Source organism: Scyliorhinus torazame, chromosome 5 (genome assembly GCF_047496885.1).
Source record: "Scyliorhinus torazame isolate Kashiwa2021f chromosome 5, sScyTor2.1, whole genome shotgun sequence".
Taxonomy (NCBI): Eukaryota; Metazoa; Chordata; class Chondrichthyes; order Carcharhiniformes; family Scyliorhinidae; genus Scyliorhinus; species Scyliorhinus torazame.
Window position 1 is genome coordinate 147,840,893 of NC_092711.1, and position 17,245 is coordinate 147,858,137.

Here is a 17,245-nt window from a genome sequence, read left to right on the forward strand (position 1 = left end):
TACTTACTCAGCAAAACCTGCTCACGGACGCTCAGTTTGAGTTCCACCAGGGTCACTCAGCTCCTGTCCTCATTCCAGCCTTGGTTCAATCATGGACAAAAGAGGTGAATGCCAGAGGTGAGAGTGACTGCCCTTGGTATCAGGGCAGCATTTGACCGACTATGGCATCAAGGAGCCCCAGCTAAACTGGAGTCAGTGGGAATCGGGGGAAACTCTCCGCTGGTTGGAGTCATACCTGGCACAAAAAAAGATGGTTGTAGTGGTTGGAGGTCAATCATCTCAGCTGCAGGAGTTCCTCAGGGCACACTCCTAGGCCCAACCATCTTTAGCTGCTTCATCAATGACCTTCCTTTCATCATAAGGCCAGAAGTGGGGATGTTTGTGGATGACTGCACAATCTTTAGCACCATTCATGACTCCAGATAATGAAGCAGTCCATGTCCAAATGCAGCATGTCCTGCACAGTATCCAGATGTTGGCTGATAAGTGGCAAATCACATTTGTGCTACACAAGTGCCAGGCAACGACCATCTCCTACCAAGGAGGATCTAACCACTGCCCCTTGACATTAGCATTGGTGAATCCTCCACAACCAACATCCTGAGGGTTATCATTGATCAGAAACTGAACTGGACTAGTCATATTAATATGGTGGCCACCAGGGCAGGCCAAAGGCTACAGCGGCTAACGCACCTCCTGACCCCCAAAGCCTCTCCACCATCTACAAGGCACAAGTCAGGCATGTAACAGAATAATCACTACTTGCCTGGTTGAGTGCAGCTCCAACATGCTGCTCTACACCATCCAGAACAAAGCAGCCCGCTTGACTGCTCCACATTCCATGAATATTCAAACACTCCACCACCGACGAACAGTGGCAGCCGTGTATACCATCTACAAGATACACTGCAGTAACTCACCAAGGTTCCTCCGACAGCACCTTCCAAACCCACAACCACTACTATCTAGAAGGCCAAGAGCAGCAGATAGTTGAGAACCTCACTACCTGGAGGTTCTCCTCCAAGTCACTCACCAGACAGACTTGGAAATATATCGCCCTTCCTTCATTGTTGCTGGGGCGACATCCTGTAACTCCTTCCCTGACAGCACAGGGTGTGTACCTACAACTCAAGGACTGCAGCGGTTCAAGAAGGCAACTCATCACCACCTTCTGAAGGGCAACTAGGGATGGGCAATAAATGCTGGCTGAACCAGCGACTCCCACATCCCGTAAATGAATTAAAAAAAATGTTATATTGCACAGAGATATATCTAGTGTTATATAGAATGTATTAGATATATTATTGATGGTTCTGTAATGAAATACATGTATTATTAGTTCTACCTACATTATATATTTCCAGTGATACAGTCATTGCAGCACTTATGGAATCCATTTGGGAACTCAAGTCAATGCTGACTCTCTGTACAGCAATCCAGTCAGTGCCATTCCCCCTCGATATCCCTGTTCACCTGCAAGTTTATTTTCTTCATATATTATTTTGAATTATTGATCATCTCGACTTCCACAACGCTTGTGGGCAGTGAGTTCCCTGTCATGACCACTCCATGACTAAATAAAGTTCTTCCTCAGAATTTCCCTATCTCTAATCAGTAAATGTATTTATATGGAGATTCTCTACTCTTGTACAGGTTTTAGTGAGTTTAGATTTGTTGATCAGCACCTTCAGGAAAATTGGGAGGGAAAGTAAGTGAATATAGGTCTCTCTGTCCAGGGTAGGAAGCAGTGAGCTTGGATTTGTCAATCAGCCTGAATCGGCACCTTCAGGAGAATTGGGAGGGGGAATATTAGCTACAGCAGAGTGAGAATGGAGGGAGAGTGTGTGGGATTGAGATTTAGAGCATTTCAGGGAAAGAGAGAGGAAAGAATGTTCGATAGAAACTTGAATTGTCTGTTCTGAGTTTCTATCCTGTACTAACAATGATTACTGTTGTAAAATCTGTTTGCAGGAAGTTCGAACAAGAGGAGTTTGAGGCCGAGCTCTCAAACTAAATATCACGTCAAGAACTGACTGAGTCACTCAATTCTTGGGATCATTGGCCTTTGAATCTAGTAGGAGAAATGTTTGTCTATTCTGTCTGCTTCAAGAGATTTTAAACATCAGTGTGTCTGGAAAAGCACTGAGACACACACACACACCCGTGTGAGACTGTTACAGAGCACTGACTGTGGAAAGAACTTTAACCAGTGACACAGCCTGAACAAATACTACACCATTCACAGAAGGGAGAGACTGTACATGTGTTCTGTGTGTGGCCGAGTCTTCAACTGATCATCCAACGTGGTGAGACGCAAGATCACCCGGACCATGGAGAAACCATGGAAATGTGAGGATTGTGGGAAGGGATTCAGAGCCCCGTGCGAGCTGGAAAGGCATCAACGCAGTCACACTGGAGAGAGGCCTTTCACCTGCCCTCAGTGTGAAAAGGGATTCACTGAAATGGGCAGCCTGCGGAGACACGAACGAGTTCACACTGGGGAGAGGCCTTTCACCTGCTCTCAGTGTGAAAAGGGATTCACTGACATTGGCAACCTGCGGAGACACGAACGAGTTCACACTGGAGAGAGGCCTTTCACCTGCTCTCAGTGTGAAAAGGGATTCACTGACATTAGCAGCCTGCGGACACACGAACGAGTTCACACTGGAGAGAGGCCTTTCACCTGCCCTCAGTGTGAAAAGGGATTCACTGACATTGGCAGCCTGCAGAGACACGAACAAGTTCACACTGGGGAGAGGCCTTTCACCTGCCCTCAGTGTGAAAAGAGATTCAATTATATTGGCAACCTGCGGAAACACGAACGAGTTCACACTGGGGAGAGGCCTTTCACCTGCTCTCAGTGTGAAAAGAGATTCAATGTCATTGGTAGCCTGCGGCAACACGAACGAGTTCACACTGGGGAGAGGCCATTCACCTGCTCTCAGTGTGAAAAGGGATTCACTAACATTGGCCACCTGCGGAGACACGAACGAGTTCACACTGGAGAGAGGCCTTTCACCTGCCCTCAGTGTGAAAAGGGATTCACTGAAATGGGCAGCCTGCGGAGACACGAACGAGTTCACACTGGGGAGAGGCCTTTCACCTGCTCTCAGTGTGAAAAGAGATTCAATTATATTGGCAACCTGCGGAAACACGAACGAGTTCACACTGGAGAGAGGCCTTTCACCTGCTCTCAGTGTGAAAAGAGATTCAATGTCATTGGTAGCCTGCGGCAACACGAACGAGTTCACACTGGGGAGAGGCCATTCACCTGCTCTCAGTGTGAAAAGGGATTCACTAACATTGGCCACCTGCGGCAACACGAACGAGTTCACACTGGGGAGAGGCCATTCACCTGCTCTCAGTGTGAAAAGAGATTCACTAACATTGGCCACCTACGGAGGCACGAACGAGTTCACACCGGGAAGATGCCATTCACCTGCTCTGACTGTGGGAAGGGATTCTTTCAGTTGTCCGACCTGCAGAGTCACCAGAGAGTTCACACCGGGGAGAAGCCGTTCATCTGCACTGTGTGTGATAAGGGATTTGCTCATTCATCCCACCTGCTGAAACACAATGTCAATCACACCAAGAGCAGGCCCTTTAAATGCTCTGACTGCAAGAGGGGTTTCAAAAGCTCTCAGCTACTGATGTCCCACCAGCGCTTTCACTCTGAGGAGAGACCGTTCAGCTGCTCTCATTGCACAAAGAGCTTTAGTACCTCATCCAACTTGCGGAGACACCAGCGAGGTCACACTGGGGAGAGCCCGTTCACCTCGCCGACTGGGAAAAGATTCACTCGGTCATCACTTGCTGAGCCACAACGTCACTCACACCAATGAGAGACCCTTTTAAATGCTCCGACTGTGGGAGTGGGTTTCAAAGCTCTTGGGTACTGATGGAACACCAGTGCATTCACACTGAGGAGAGACCGCTCAGCTCCTCTCACTGCGACAAAGAGGTTTCAAACATCATCCACATTGCGGAGACATCAGCGAGTTCACACTGGAAAGAAGCCATTCACCTGCTCTCACTGTGGGGAGGGATTCACTCAGTCGTCCAACACGCTGAGACACCAAAGGGTTCACAAGTGATGATGGGTTAGATTCTGCTGTTATTCCTGCTGTTAATCACATCCAGGACTGAACCTGGAGTGGGTGGAGGGATTTGTCTCCTCGTCAACACCTGGTGCTCGGATGTGGCGACCCTGGGGAACTACTGATCCCTGGACCTGGAATACCTGACTGTGAAGTGCCATCCATACGGCCTTCCATGGAGTTCACTTCTGCCATCATCACGGCGGTCTACATCCCACCCCAGGCGGAAGTGAAGAAGGCGCTTGATGAATTGTAACCGCTATAAATAACAATGAAACAGAATACCTGGCGGCCTTGTTCATCGTGGCCGGGGACTTTAACCAGGCCAACCTCAAGTGTGTACTGCCAAAATTCCACCAACACATCTCCTGTCCCGACAGGGGCCCCAACATCCTTGACCATTGCCACACAAACATCAAGGGCGCCTGATGATCCATCCCCTGACCGCACTTCGGAAAATCGGACCACAAGATGGCGCTCCTTCTCTCGGCGTACAAGCAGAAACTTGAACGGGAAAATCCGGTTAAGAAGGTTGTGCAAATGCTGGTCTGAGGCAAAAGAGCTCCTACGTGACTGGTCCATATTCAAGAACTCGGCAGTTAGCCGAAACGAGTATGCCAGCACCATCACAGGCTTCATCAGCAAGTGTGTAGAAGATTGTGTGTCAAAGAAGGTAGTACGTACGTTACCCAACCAGAAACCATGGCTTAATCGGGAGATTCACTCCCGACTGGTCTGAGGCGTTCAAGTCAGGCAACCCTGACCTGTACAAAAAAATCTAGGTACAACCTCTGCAAAGCCAACAGGGATACCAAGAGACAACAGAAGAGTTGTCCAGACTAAGCGAGAATCATGGACTCTCATCGATTGTGGCAAGGCGTAAACAACATAATGCGCTAAAAAGCAAAGCCGAGTAGAATCTTTAGCAACAGTGCTTCCCCTTCCCAACAAACGCAATGCATTCTATGCTTATTTCGAGCAGGAAACCAACAAACCTTTGTCATCTGCCCCAGCAGCCTTGGACACGCCCATGCCCACCGTCACAGCCTCCAAAGTCAGATTGGCCTTCTTGAAAGTGAAGCCTCGGAAAGCGACAGGTCCTGACGGGAGTCCCTGCCATGCACCCAGATCATGTGCGGACATCCTCAACCTTTCCCTCCTCCGTTCTGAGGTTCCCACCTGCTTCAAGAAGACCACCATCATACCGGTGCCAAAGAAGAACCAGGCAACGTGCCTCAATGACATCGATCATTATGAAATGCTTAGACCACAGCTGGAGTAATGTGTGCAGTTTTACTTAGGAAAGGTATTGCCACAGAGGAACAGCAACAAAGTTTGACCAGACTTGTCCCGGGTATGGCAGGACTGTCCTGTGAAAGCAGATTGGGGAAACTAGGCCTCTTTTCTCTAGAGTTCCAAGGAATGAGAGGGGATTTCATTGAAACTTACAAAATCCACAAAGGAATAGACAGGGTGGGTGCAGGTGAGAGGTTTCCCCTGGTTGGAGAGTCTGGAACCAGGGGACACAATTTCAAACTAAGGGAGAAGCCACTTAGGACGGGTCTCTGAGGAGACATTTCTTTACTCCTCGGGTTGTGAATCTTTGGAATTCTCTACCCCAGAGGGCTGTGGGAGCTCAGTCACTGAGTGTGTTTAAAGCAGAGACTGACAGATTTATTTTTCTTTGTTTAATAAATTATTTTTTTCGAATTAAGGGGCAGTGGAGCGAGGCCAATTCACCAATGCTGCACAACAAGTTCGGTTGTGGATCTGAGACCCACAAGTCACTAGGAGAATGTGCAAACTCCACATGGACAGTGACCCGGGGCCAGGATCGAACTCAGGTTCTTGGTGCCGTGAGGCAACAGTGCTAACCACTGGGCAACCGTGCCACGCAACTGACAGATTTCTAAATATCAATAACCCATATGGATATGGAGATAGTGTGGGGAAAAAGACATTGAATCATAGGATCATAGTATTTACAGGGCAGAAGGAGGCCATTTGGCCCATTGAGTCTGCACCAGCCCTTGGAAAGAGCACCCGACCAAAGTCCACACCCCCACCCTATCGCCGTAACCCAGTAACCCCACCCAACCTTTTTGGACATTAAGGGCATTTTAGCATGGCCAATTCACCTAACCTGCACATCTTTAGACTGTGGGAGGAAACCCACTCAGACACCTGGAGAAAGTGCAAACTCCGCACAGATAGTAACCCAAGCCGGGAATCGGACCTGGGACCCGGGAGCTGTGAAGCAACTGTGCTAACCAGTGTGCTACCATGAAATGGATGATCAGCCATGATCGCATTGAATGGCGGCGCAGGATCGATGGGCTGAATGGCCAACTCCTGCTCTGATGCTCCAATGGTATAAAGATCGGTAGGAAAGTAAACTGTGAAGAGGACATAAGGAGACTACAAAGGATAGAGGTAGGTTATGTGAGTGGGAAAAGATCTGCCAAATGGAGAATAATGTGAGAAAATGAGAAACTGTCCATGTTGCCAGAAGAATAAAACAGTTTCTGATCTGAATAGTGAGAGATTGTAGAGCTCTGAGACTCCGAGGGATCTGGGTGTCCAAGAGCATGAATCACAAAAAGGGAATTGAATACAAAAGTAGGGAGGTTGTGCTTCAGTTATACAGGACATTGATGAGTCCACATCTGGAGCACTGTGTATAGTCTTGCTCTCATTTAAGGAAGGATGTAAATGTGTTGGAAGCAGTTCAGAGAAGGTTTACTGGACTCGTACCTGGAATTGGAGGCTGGTCTTATGAGGAATGATTGGACGGGCTGGGCTTGTGTCCGATGGAGTTTAGGTGACTTGATTGAGCCGTATCAGATCCTGAGGGGCCTTGACAGGGTGGATGTGGAAAGGATGTTTCCTCTTGTGGGAGAATCTAGAAATTGGAGTCACTTTAAAAGTAACAACTTGCCTATTTAAGGCAGAGGAGAACTTTTTTCTCTCAGAGTTGGGAGTCTTTGGAACTCTCTTCCTCAAAGGGCAGTGGAAGCAGTCTTTGAATATTTTGAAGACTGAGTTGAATAGATTCTTGATAAGCAAGGGGGTGAATGGTTATCGGGGGGAATGTGGAATTGAGGTTACAATCAGATCAACTTATTAAATGGTGGAGCAGGCTCGAGGGGCCGAGTGGCCTACTCCAGCTCCTAATTCGTATGTTATCACATCCTATATAATAGATTGTAGCATTTTCCCTCCTACTGATGTCAAGCTAATGGGTCTGTGGTTCCCCGTTTTCTCTCTCACTCCTTAAATAGTGTGGTTACATTTACTACCTTCCAATCTGCAGGAACCATTCCAGAATCTATAGAATTTTGAAAGATGATCACCAATGTATCCACTGTCTCTCCAGCCGCCTCTTTCAACACTCTGGGATGGAGAGCATCAGCTTTTGGGGATTTATTAACTTTCAACCACATTAATTTCTCCAGTATTACTTTCTCACTAATACTAATCTCTTTCAGTTCCTCGTGCTCACTGGTCCCTTGGTTCTCTAGTGTTTTAGGACAATTTCTGTATCTTCCTCTGTGAAGACAGACACACATTGTTTAGTTTCGCTGTAATTTCCTTATTCCCAATCATAAACTCTTCTGTCTCTGCCTGGAATGGACCCACATTGGTCTTTGCGAATCTTTTCCTTTTCACATTTTATAGGAACTTTTCCAATCGTTTTTTTATGTTTCTAGCCAGTTTGCTCTCATATTCAATTTTCTCTTTATGAGTTTCTTGATCCTCCTTTGTAAATACTAAAACAAGTTTCCAATCCTCAGGGTTACACTTATTTTGGCAACTATATGAGTGATAAGATCTCTTATTTTATCTTCAAAAATGAGCCCAAGATCTGGTTGATTGGAGGTGTCCAAAAATACAACTTTATTGCTAATTATCCACCTCAATTCTCTTACATAAAAATAATTCAAAATTCAGATCAAATAATACATCAAAACATAACAAAGAGAGTTAAACAAAAACATTGGGGAAACACGGTAGCATTGTGGATAGCACAATTGCTTCACCGCTCCGGGGCCCAGGTTCGATTCCGGCTTGGGTCACTGTCTGTGCGGAGTCTGCACATCCTCCCCGTGTCTGCGTGGGTTTCCTTCGGGTGCTCCGGTTTCCTCCCACAGTCCAAAGATGTGCAGGTTAGGTGGATTGGCCAGGATAAATTGCCCTTAGTGTCCAAAATTGCCCTTAGTGTTGGGTGGGGTTACTGGATTATGGGGATAGGGTGAAGGTGTTGACCTTGGGTAGGGTGCTCTTTCCAAGAGCCGGTGCAGACTCGATTGGCCGAATGGACTCCTTCTGCACTGTAAATTCTATGAAATGAAATTCTATGAAATAAGAAAATATTAGGAAATCAATAGATGGTTCAGAATTTCTTAAAGCATGAATATAGAACAAACTTTAGTCATGAAACTATTCTTAAAGAAATTCTTATCAATGGTCTAACCCCTTATTGGTTTCAAATTCTCAGCTGAGGCTTCCTGATTTAATCAGAAAACTCTGTCACTTGGAGCATGATTTGTTATCCAGGCATTGGTCTTTACTTAAGATTCATTAATGTCTATCAAGTTAATTAAATGTCTACATGCTCCCGCCACGTGTACCAATCCTCTGAAGATAAGGCGTTCTGCATTAACCTTGCTTGTGGCTAAGGCTTTGCTACATTTTGTAAATGTTTCTGTTGCTGAGGCTGCGATACGTTTTCATTGCTAGATGTATTTGTAGAACAATGTTTTATTCATTACGAGGGCTTTTATGCAACTTTCTTGAAACTGTGTTAGATTCTGACACATATTAAGTTGCTGTACAGCAATTCTCATATTTTTATCTGAAACAATTTCTGCCTGTATGTATACTGAATTTAAGAATTATACTGCATTGATTCTTCAAGGTACCAATAAATCAGTGAAGCAATAAATCTGTAATCTACCAATGAGCCTCTTCCTTTGACCTAATGGAATCTTTAATGTTTCTTGATAGTCACGGTTGCGTCACTTTTCCTGTTGGATTTTTGTTTCTTAAAGGAATCTATATTTCATGTAAATATGTGATAATTCCTTAAATGCGATTGCCTGTGTTTCATTACACATTTTATTGTATGTTCCCAATCAACTTGCCCCTCATAGCTTGACAGTTTCCTTCTGAGACAGAACCATGTAACCACCATAGCCTATCTTCATCTGAACTGCATGCATTGGGGTTCCAAACAGAAACAGGAACTATCTGTCATCTACCTTCCAAACACCCTTTCACTCTGTGATCCTTATGAAATTTGCCACAAGGCTCAAGAGCATCAGTCATGAGAAGGCCAGTCCAGCAGAAAGAAACCCTCCGACCCTCCCCATTGACCAACTGACAGAATGAACACAATGCAGTCCTGGATGTAATTGAGAGCAGAAACAATAACAACAGAATCCAACCCCTGTAATCAATTGTGACCATGTTGGTGTCTCAGCAAGTTCGAGGAAGCACAGAATCCCTTCCCACAGTGAGAGCAGATGAATGGCCTCTCCCCAGTGTGAACCCACCGGTGCCTCTGCAGGCTGGATAATTGAGTGAATCCATTCCCACACCGAAAGCAGGTGAACGGTCTCTCCCCAGTGTGAACTCACTGGTGTGTCTGCAGGGTGAATGACTGACTGAATCCTTTCCCACAAAGAGAGCAGCTGAATGGTCTCAGCCAAGTGTGAATGCGCCAATGAGCTTCCAGTACAAATAGGCGCTGCAGTTGGCCATTTGGCCCATTGAATTTGCTCAACCCTGTAATAAGCTCAATGGCCGATCTAGCTCAGCACCATTTCCCTTAGTGACTTCAACATCTCGAAACCTATCAACTCGATCTGGAAAATACTTGATGACTTGAGGCTCCACAGTCCTCTGGAACAGAGAATTCCAAAGCTTCACCACATCCTGGAGTGAAGAATTCGCTCCTCATCTTAACTTTCAGTCCATTTTCCTACCTGTTCCCCGTGCCCCTCAACTCCCTCGTCAATCAGAATTCTGTCTAACTTCACGGCGCCAAGGACGCAGGTTCGATCCCGGCCCCAGGACACTGCGTTTGGAGTTTGCACAGTCTCTCCGTGTCTGTGTGGGTCTCATCCCCACAACCCAAAGATGTGCAGGGTTGGTGGATTGGCCATTCTAAATTGGCCCTTAATTGGAAAAAACATGAATTGGGTACCTTAAATGAAAAAATTATGTTTTGGTGAGGGAGGGAGGGAGGAGGGGGGGGGGTCACAATCAAATCCAGTGACTACCCACATATACTTTGTGTCAGGTTGGTGTCAATGTCCACCCCCTCACTTTTCATCCGAGTCTCAAGAGGTTGGAGACTACTCCGGACAAGTAATGGCGGACGCAGCTCCCACAATCCTCCCATGCTGGAGAAACTGCTTTATCCCAGATGGGTGGGTGGTCTGGAACTGCACATGTCCAAGGGAGAGGGACCCTTAATTGAAAAAAAGACTGGGCACGTATAATAAAACAAATAATTCTGTCTAGCTTATTCTTGAATATATTCAATGACTCCCAGACTCCACTGGACCCTGGGGGAAACAAATTCCGGAGATTAACAACCCTCTGAGATAAGAGATTACTGAAAATATATAACATGGTTGCAGTACAATATTAAAAGACTAGAAATAATAATAAATGTACTTTACAGGTCCAGATGGAGCAGGTTAAAGAGGTGTGAATTGTCTCAAGCCAGGACAGTTGGTAGGATTTCGCAAGCCCAGGCCAGATGGTGGGGGGTGAATGTAATGCGACATGAATCCAAGGTCTTGGTTGAGGCTGTACTCATGTGTGCGGAACCTAGCTATAAGTTTCTGCTTGGCGATTCTGCATTGTTGGGTTGCAAAATCCTATCGACTCTCCTGGCTTGAGACAATTCACACCTCTTTAACCTGTGATTATCCCTCTCTCCAGTTGCTCTGTCTGGACCTGTAAAGACTTAATTACCTGCAAAGACTCTCATTCAACAGTATCGTCTTGCATCATTGACTTTGTCTATGTATATGTTTCTGGAACCCACCTCTTCATTCACCTGAGGAAGGAGCTGTGCTCTGAAAGTTAGTGATTCGAAACAAACCTGTTGGACTTTTAACGTGGTGTTGTGAGACTTCTTACTTTTACTTTAACACGATCAATAATCACACTCCATGGTTACGTTGCAGAAATTGTCACTCAATTCTCCTGGAACCAGCCCAATGTGATTCTTCATTCCTGTGTTTACTGCCATTGTGTTCCTTTGCCTGACTGGCAACCCTTAACCCCAGAGGTGTCTTGCTGTGATGGTTCTCCTGATTGGATTGGATTTGTTTATTGTCACGTGTACCGTATTCAGGTCCCGATAAACCAAGTGACTCTTCCAAATCCTGAAGTGATGTTTGTTTTTTTCTGCAAATCTTCATCTAATATCCTGTAAGATGCAAGTTGAGAACAGACAATTCTAGTTTCTATAAAACATTCTTTCCTTTCTCATTCTCCAAAAGCTGTAAATTTCCACCCAACACACTCTCCCTCCATTCTCACTCTACAGTATGTAATATTTATCTTCTCTAATCCTCCCAAATCTCGAAAGGTGCTGCTTCAGGCTGATTCACAGATCCATGCTCACTGCTTCCTGTCCTGGACAGAGGCCTGAAAATCTCCATGCAGGCTGCTAGACAGGAATATGTCTATAATACCAAACTCAAAATGTGTGCAACATACAAACTTCCTTTCGCTTCAGTTGCTGCAAGTCACCAAAGTCCCCTCAGAATGAGAAAAGAAATGGAAAGGTAAAGTAGAGTTGGAGAGGCTACTCCCTCTTAATAATAATCGGGGGCAGCACAGTGGCGCAGTGGGTTAGCACTGCGGCCTCACAGCACCGAGGTCCCAGGTTTGATTCCGGCTTTCGGACACTGTGTGGAGTTTGCACATTCTCCCCGTGTTTGTGATGGTTTTGTCCCCACAACCAAAAAGATGTGCAAACTAGGTGGATTGGCCACGCAAAATTGCCCCTTAATTGGGGAAAAAAATGAATTGGGTACCCTAAAATTTTTAAATAATAATCTTTATTATTGTCACAAGTCGGCTTACATTAACACTGCAATGGGGCGGTACGGTGACGCAGTGGTTAGCTCTGCCGCCTCACGGCGCCAAGGTCCCAGGTTAGATTCTGGATCGGGGTCACTGTCCGTGTGGAGTTTGCACATTCTCTCTGTGTTTGCCTGGGTTTTGTCCACACAACCCACAGTTGTGCAGGGTAGGTGGATTGAACACGCTAAATTGCCCCTTAATTTTAAAAGATGAATTGGGTAATCTATATTTTTAAAAAAACACTGCAATGAAGTTACTGTGAAACTCCCCTAGTCACCACATTCGGCGCCCGTTAGGGTACACAGAAGGAGAATTCAGAATGTTCAATTCACCAAACGCACGTCTTTCAGGCATTCTAGATGGGCAGCCTGGTAGCCCAGTGGTTAGCACCGTTGCTTCACATCTCCAGGGTCCCAGGTTCGATTCCGGCTTCGGTCACTGTCTGTGGAAATCTGCATGTTCTCCCCGTGTCAGCGTAGGTTTCGTACGGGTGCTCCAGTTTCCTCCCACAGTGCAAAGATGTGCAGGTTAGGAGGATTGACCATGATAAATTGCCCTTAGTGTCCAAAATGGTTAGGTGGAAGTTCCGGTGGCGGCTAAGGAGGAGTAAGTCGCACACTTGGTGGCTCTCAATCCAGTCGGACTTTTTCCCTGACTTTTTTGTACTTTTGAGTGCTAGTTTGGAAGGCATAGGCACTCAGGCACTGACTCCAGACACAGGTGTATGGAATTAAGAAGCAGAAAGAATCGCAAACAGTTGAAGAAGTGGGCAAACAAGGGCAGTGTACAAGCTGCTGCTGAGGACAATATGGCCGGCGTCCGGACCGCGGTGCAGACAGCCCAGCCAACAACGGAGCATCTGTTGAAGGTCATTCAAGAGTGCTTTACTGTTTTGCAGCGGAACAGTTTAGACCTGATTCAGAAGGACATCGAGGGCTTGAGCATAGGCTGGATGCCCAGGATCGTACGATCCAGAAGTTGGAAAAGGCGCTGGAGGAGCAGGAAGATAACCAAAACGGTGGTGGAAGCGGAGATGGAGAGGCTGAAGGACCAACAAAAAAGGCTTCTGGAGAAGGTAGAGGACCTGGAAAATAGGTCGCATCAGCAGAATTTGAGAATCGTTGGTCTCCCGGAGGGGGCTGAGGGAGACGGTGCCGCGATGTGGCGGGCATGTTCCAGAAGCTGTTGGGAGATGATGACTTCCCGCGCCCGGTGGAGGTGGACAGGGCGCACAGGGTGCTGGCGAGGCAGCCGCGAGAGGCGCCCCCCCTCCCCCGAGCGATGGTGGCCCGGTTTCACAGGTTCCTGGACAAGGAGCGGGTGCGACAGTGGGCTAAGCGTACGCGGAGCTGCCATTGGAATAACAGTGCCATGCGCATCTACCAGGACCTGAGCGTGGAGGTGGCCAGAAGAAGGGCAGGCTACAGGCAAGTCAAAGAGATTCTGTTTAAGAAGCAGGTGAAGTTTGGGCTGCTGTATCCGGCTCGCCTGTGGATCACACACGAGGGACGGCACCATTACTTTGAGGAGCCCGAGGATGCGATGGACTTCGCCAAGAGAGAAGGGCTGGTGCCGAACTGAGGACTTTGTGGACATGGGTTAATAAGACACTGGGTGATGTTTTCACTCATCGGGGGGGGGGGGGGGCGGGGGGGGATAAATACTTCTTACACTGCAAATAAGAGGTGCAGGTGTTGGAGAACCAGCGCTGTCCGGAGGTTTGTTTGGCGAAGGCCGAGGAGAATTATAAGGAGGCCCGAGTAAGCTATTGCTGAAGGAGGTTAACGCAGCAAGACTCCCTATTTACTCAGCAGGTTGAGAAAAGTTGAAAGATTGCGAGGCAGAAGTTGTACGAGTTTGGGAGTAACCCGAGCAAATACAAAGGCCGACTTTGGAGCGAATTTCTCTGTGCGGCTTGGCAAAGGGAAAAGGGTCACGAAGACGGAGGAAATAAACAGGAATTTCGGGAATTCTATGCAGGATTATACAAGTCTGAGCAGTCTGGTGATGTATTGGCAGTGTGGAGCATTATTTATTTTCCTTGAATCTCCCGGAAGCCTCAGAAAGCCAGCATGAGGCTCTTAATGCTACTCTTTCTAGGGAAGCGATGTCAAAGACCATGGAGGAGCTTCAGCCAGGTAAAGCGCTGGGACCACATGGCTGTGGGTGTGGGTTTTATAGGGGATTTGAGGTTTACTGTTGGAAATATTTGTGGGTTTGTATTATCACTTTGACTCAAGTATGCTGCCATTGACTCTTTCTGAGGCTTATGTCTGTTTGATTCTGAAGCGGACAAGGATCGAGGGAGCGCATCTCTTATCAGCCAATCTATCTTTTGAATGTTGACTTGAAACTGCTATCTAAAGTTTTGGTGAGAAAGCTGGAGGGCATCCTTCCAACAATCAATTTATTTTTTAAATTTAGAGTACCCAATTCATTTTTTCTAATTTAGGGACAATTTAGCTTGGCCAATCCACCTCCCCTGCATATCTTTGGGTTGTGGGGGTGAAACCCACACAAACACGGGGAGAATGTGCAAACTCCACACGGTCAGTGACCCAGAGCCGCGATGAAACCTGGGACCTCGGTGCCGTGAGGCAGCAGTGCTAATCACTGCACTACCGTGCTGCCCTCCATCTGACAATCATGAGGGAGGACCAGTCTGACCTCGCTCTGCATCACTAACCAGCTGAGCTAAATTGGCTCCTAATTATATTACAAGCTGGGCAGCGGCAGGGTTCATGAATGTCGTATTTGGGCTTCTGAGAAGATCTCGACAAATAAATGTGTCGAGCTGAGGGAGCAAAGGATGTCAATGTCTTTAAGAGAGAGAGAGACCTGGGCCAAGCTTTGCAGAGTCTGCACCCTCCCTGGATTCACTTCCTTTCCCTTCAGTTGCTGCAAGTGACCAATTGAAGGTGAGAATGAGAAACGAAATGGAAAGAGGGAGACAAGAAAATGTTTTACTCACAGATGTTGGAGACGGGAGGAGGTTTGCATCCTTGTGACGTTCAATCGAGCAGTCACACAAAGCCCGCGCTGATTAGCTGGAGGACCATCCTTCTGGTCCTCCAACTCTTGCCATTGGTCAATACCTCAGGTAAAAGGTCAGAAGGCGGGCTACCCTTTACACATGCGCATCCGCCCCTCTCCCTTGGACATGCGCAGTCGTGGGCAGGGGGAGATCACCGATTGGCTTCTCGCTCTGGCCGTCAGCCGGTTGCCTGGAAACCTTGTCTCGAGGAGGTTCTGTTGTCGGTTAATTTTCCCCCTTGTTCAAGGGGCGGGCGAAACAACGGGTGGGGGCGGGGAGCGCCGGGCCTGCGCACTGGAACCCGGTGACGACAGCGCGGAAGAGTAATTCCTATTGGCTGATTCGGGCAGTGCCCCATTGTGATGTCACAGCGGAAGTGAAGGAAAAAAACTCTTCAACATCTTGAGTGAAACACTTTCATTTCTCCCCCTTTCCATTTCTTTTCTCATTCTCACCTTCAATTGGTCACTTGCAGCAACTGAAGGGAAAGGAAGTGAATCCAGGGAGAGTGCAGACTCTGGAAAGCTTGGCTCAGGTCTCTCTCTCTGAAAGACATTGACATCCTTTGCTCCCTCAGCTCGACACATTTATTTGTCTGACTAAAAGGATGGTCTCTCGCCACCGGGGGTAGCAGCGCGGTTGGGTGACCTGCACGGCTTCCTGCAGTTAGAGAAGAGAAAGTCTGAGTTAAGGTTGCAGCAGGGGAGTTTGAGAAAAGGTGGGGGATGTTTGTGACCATGTTTGAGGAGCTGTTCGTCGTGTGGGGGGTGGTGGGGGGAATGGAAAAGGAGAAAAATCTGTACAAACCATATAGTTGATTGTTGGGAAGAATGTTTCCCGGGGGTGTTTATTTGCTGTAACCTACTTTGACACAAGTTTGAATAAAATGCATTGAAAAAATAATTAATAAATAAAAGGATGGTCTCTTTCCTGATGTTCACAATTAAAGGAAGATAAAATGCTGGAAAATCTCAGCAGGTTTGGCAGCATTTGTAGGGAGAAAAAAGCTGATGTTTCAAGTCCGATGACTCTTTGACAAAGCTTTGACAAAGAATCATCGAACTCGAAACGTCAGCTCTTTTCTCTCCCTGCAGATGCTCAGATGCTGCCAGACCTGCTGAGATTTTCCAGCATTTTCTCTTTAGTTTCAGATGCCAGCACCCACAGTAATTTTCTTTTATCACAATTAAAGGGCTGGTTTCTCCAGGAGATGGCTGCTATTTAATGGGACAGTAAATTAATATCGGCTAGAGATATGTCTAGTAGTTTTAAATTAGATATATTATTTATGGTCTGTAATAAAGTACATTTACTATTATTTCTGGTTGTATAATATTGTACTGTCGCTATTTATATATTTCCAGTCATCTCTTCCCTCAAAAGGCTATTAGTCTATGGCATTCTCTTCCACAGGGATCAGTGGAGTCTTTGGGTCACTGAATATATTCAAGGATGAGTTGGACAGATTTTTAATATTTCCTTTGTCATGTTTTTTTACCATTTTTAAAATAATGAATGCAACAGAATAACAGAAATATTGCTGGAAAATGGGTACAGTGTAGAACAACTGATACTTCCGCATAAATACAAGCAATACATTGCAGAATTAATTCAGAGCAGGATATTTGAGCGACCAGAGCCTCGAGATGAAATGCCAGATCAGTTACCAGGTTAACATAGTGAGTGGAGAAAGAGGGTAAGATTATATAGAAACAGACGAATAACAATGCAGGGCGCATACCCCAAAATATTACAAAACACACTAACAGCAGAGTCGAATTAAAATAACATAGATGACATAGAGTGGCAGGGCTCCATTGTGACGTCACAATTCGGAGGTTGGACAATGAGTTTCAGACTAAAACTTCCTCCTCATCTGGGAGCTCAGTGTTTCCCCCTTTCCATTTCCTTTCTCATTCTGGGGGGACATTGGTGACTTGCAGCAACTGTAGGAAAGGAAGCGAATCCAGGGAGGGTGCAGACTCTGAAAAGGTTGGCCCAGGCC

At 46.6% G+C, this 17,245-nt stretch overlaps 1 protein-coding gene and 1 long non-coding RNA gene across 3 annotated transcripts in view; both read right to left on the reverse strand.

Annotated features, from left to right (window-relative positions):
* The window catches only part of LOC140422014 (uncharacterized), a 332,008-nt gene that overhangs the window by 123,437 nt on the left and 191,326 nt on the right, over nt 1-17,245 (reverse strand). The gene's annotated exons all lie outside the window — the stretch shown is intronic.
* Nucleotides 7,971-15,307, reverse strand: LOC140420033 (uncharacterized). Its single transcript, XR_011946149.1, has 3 exons — nt 15,178-15,307; nt 11,215-11,544; nt 7,971-8,452 (listed from the first exon to the last, which is right to left on the reverse strand). It is a non-coding gene; the product is annotated as an uncharacterized lncRNA (long non-coding RNA).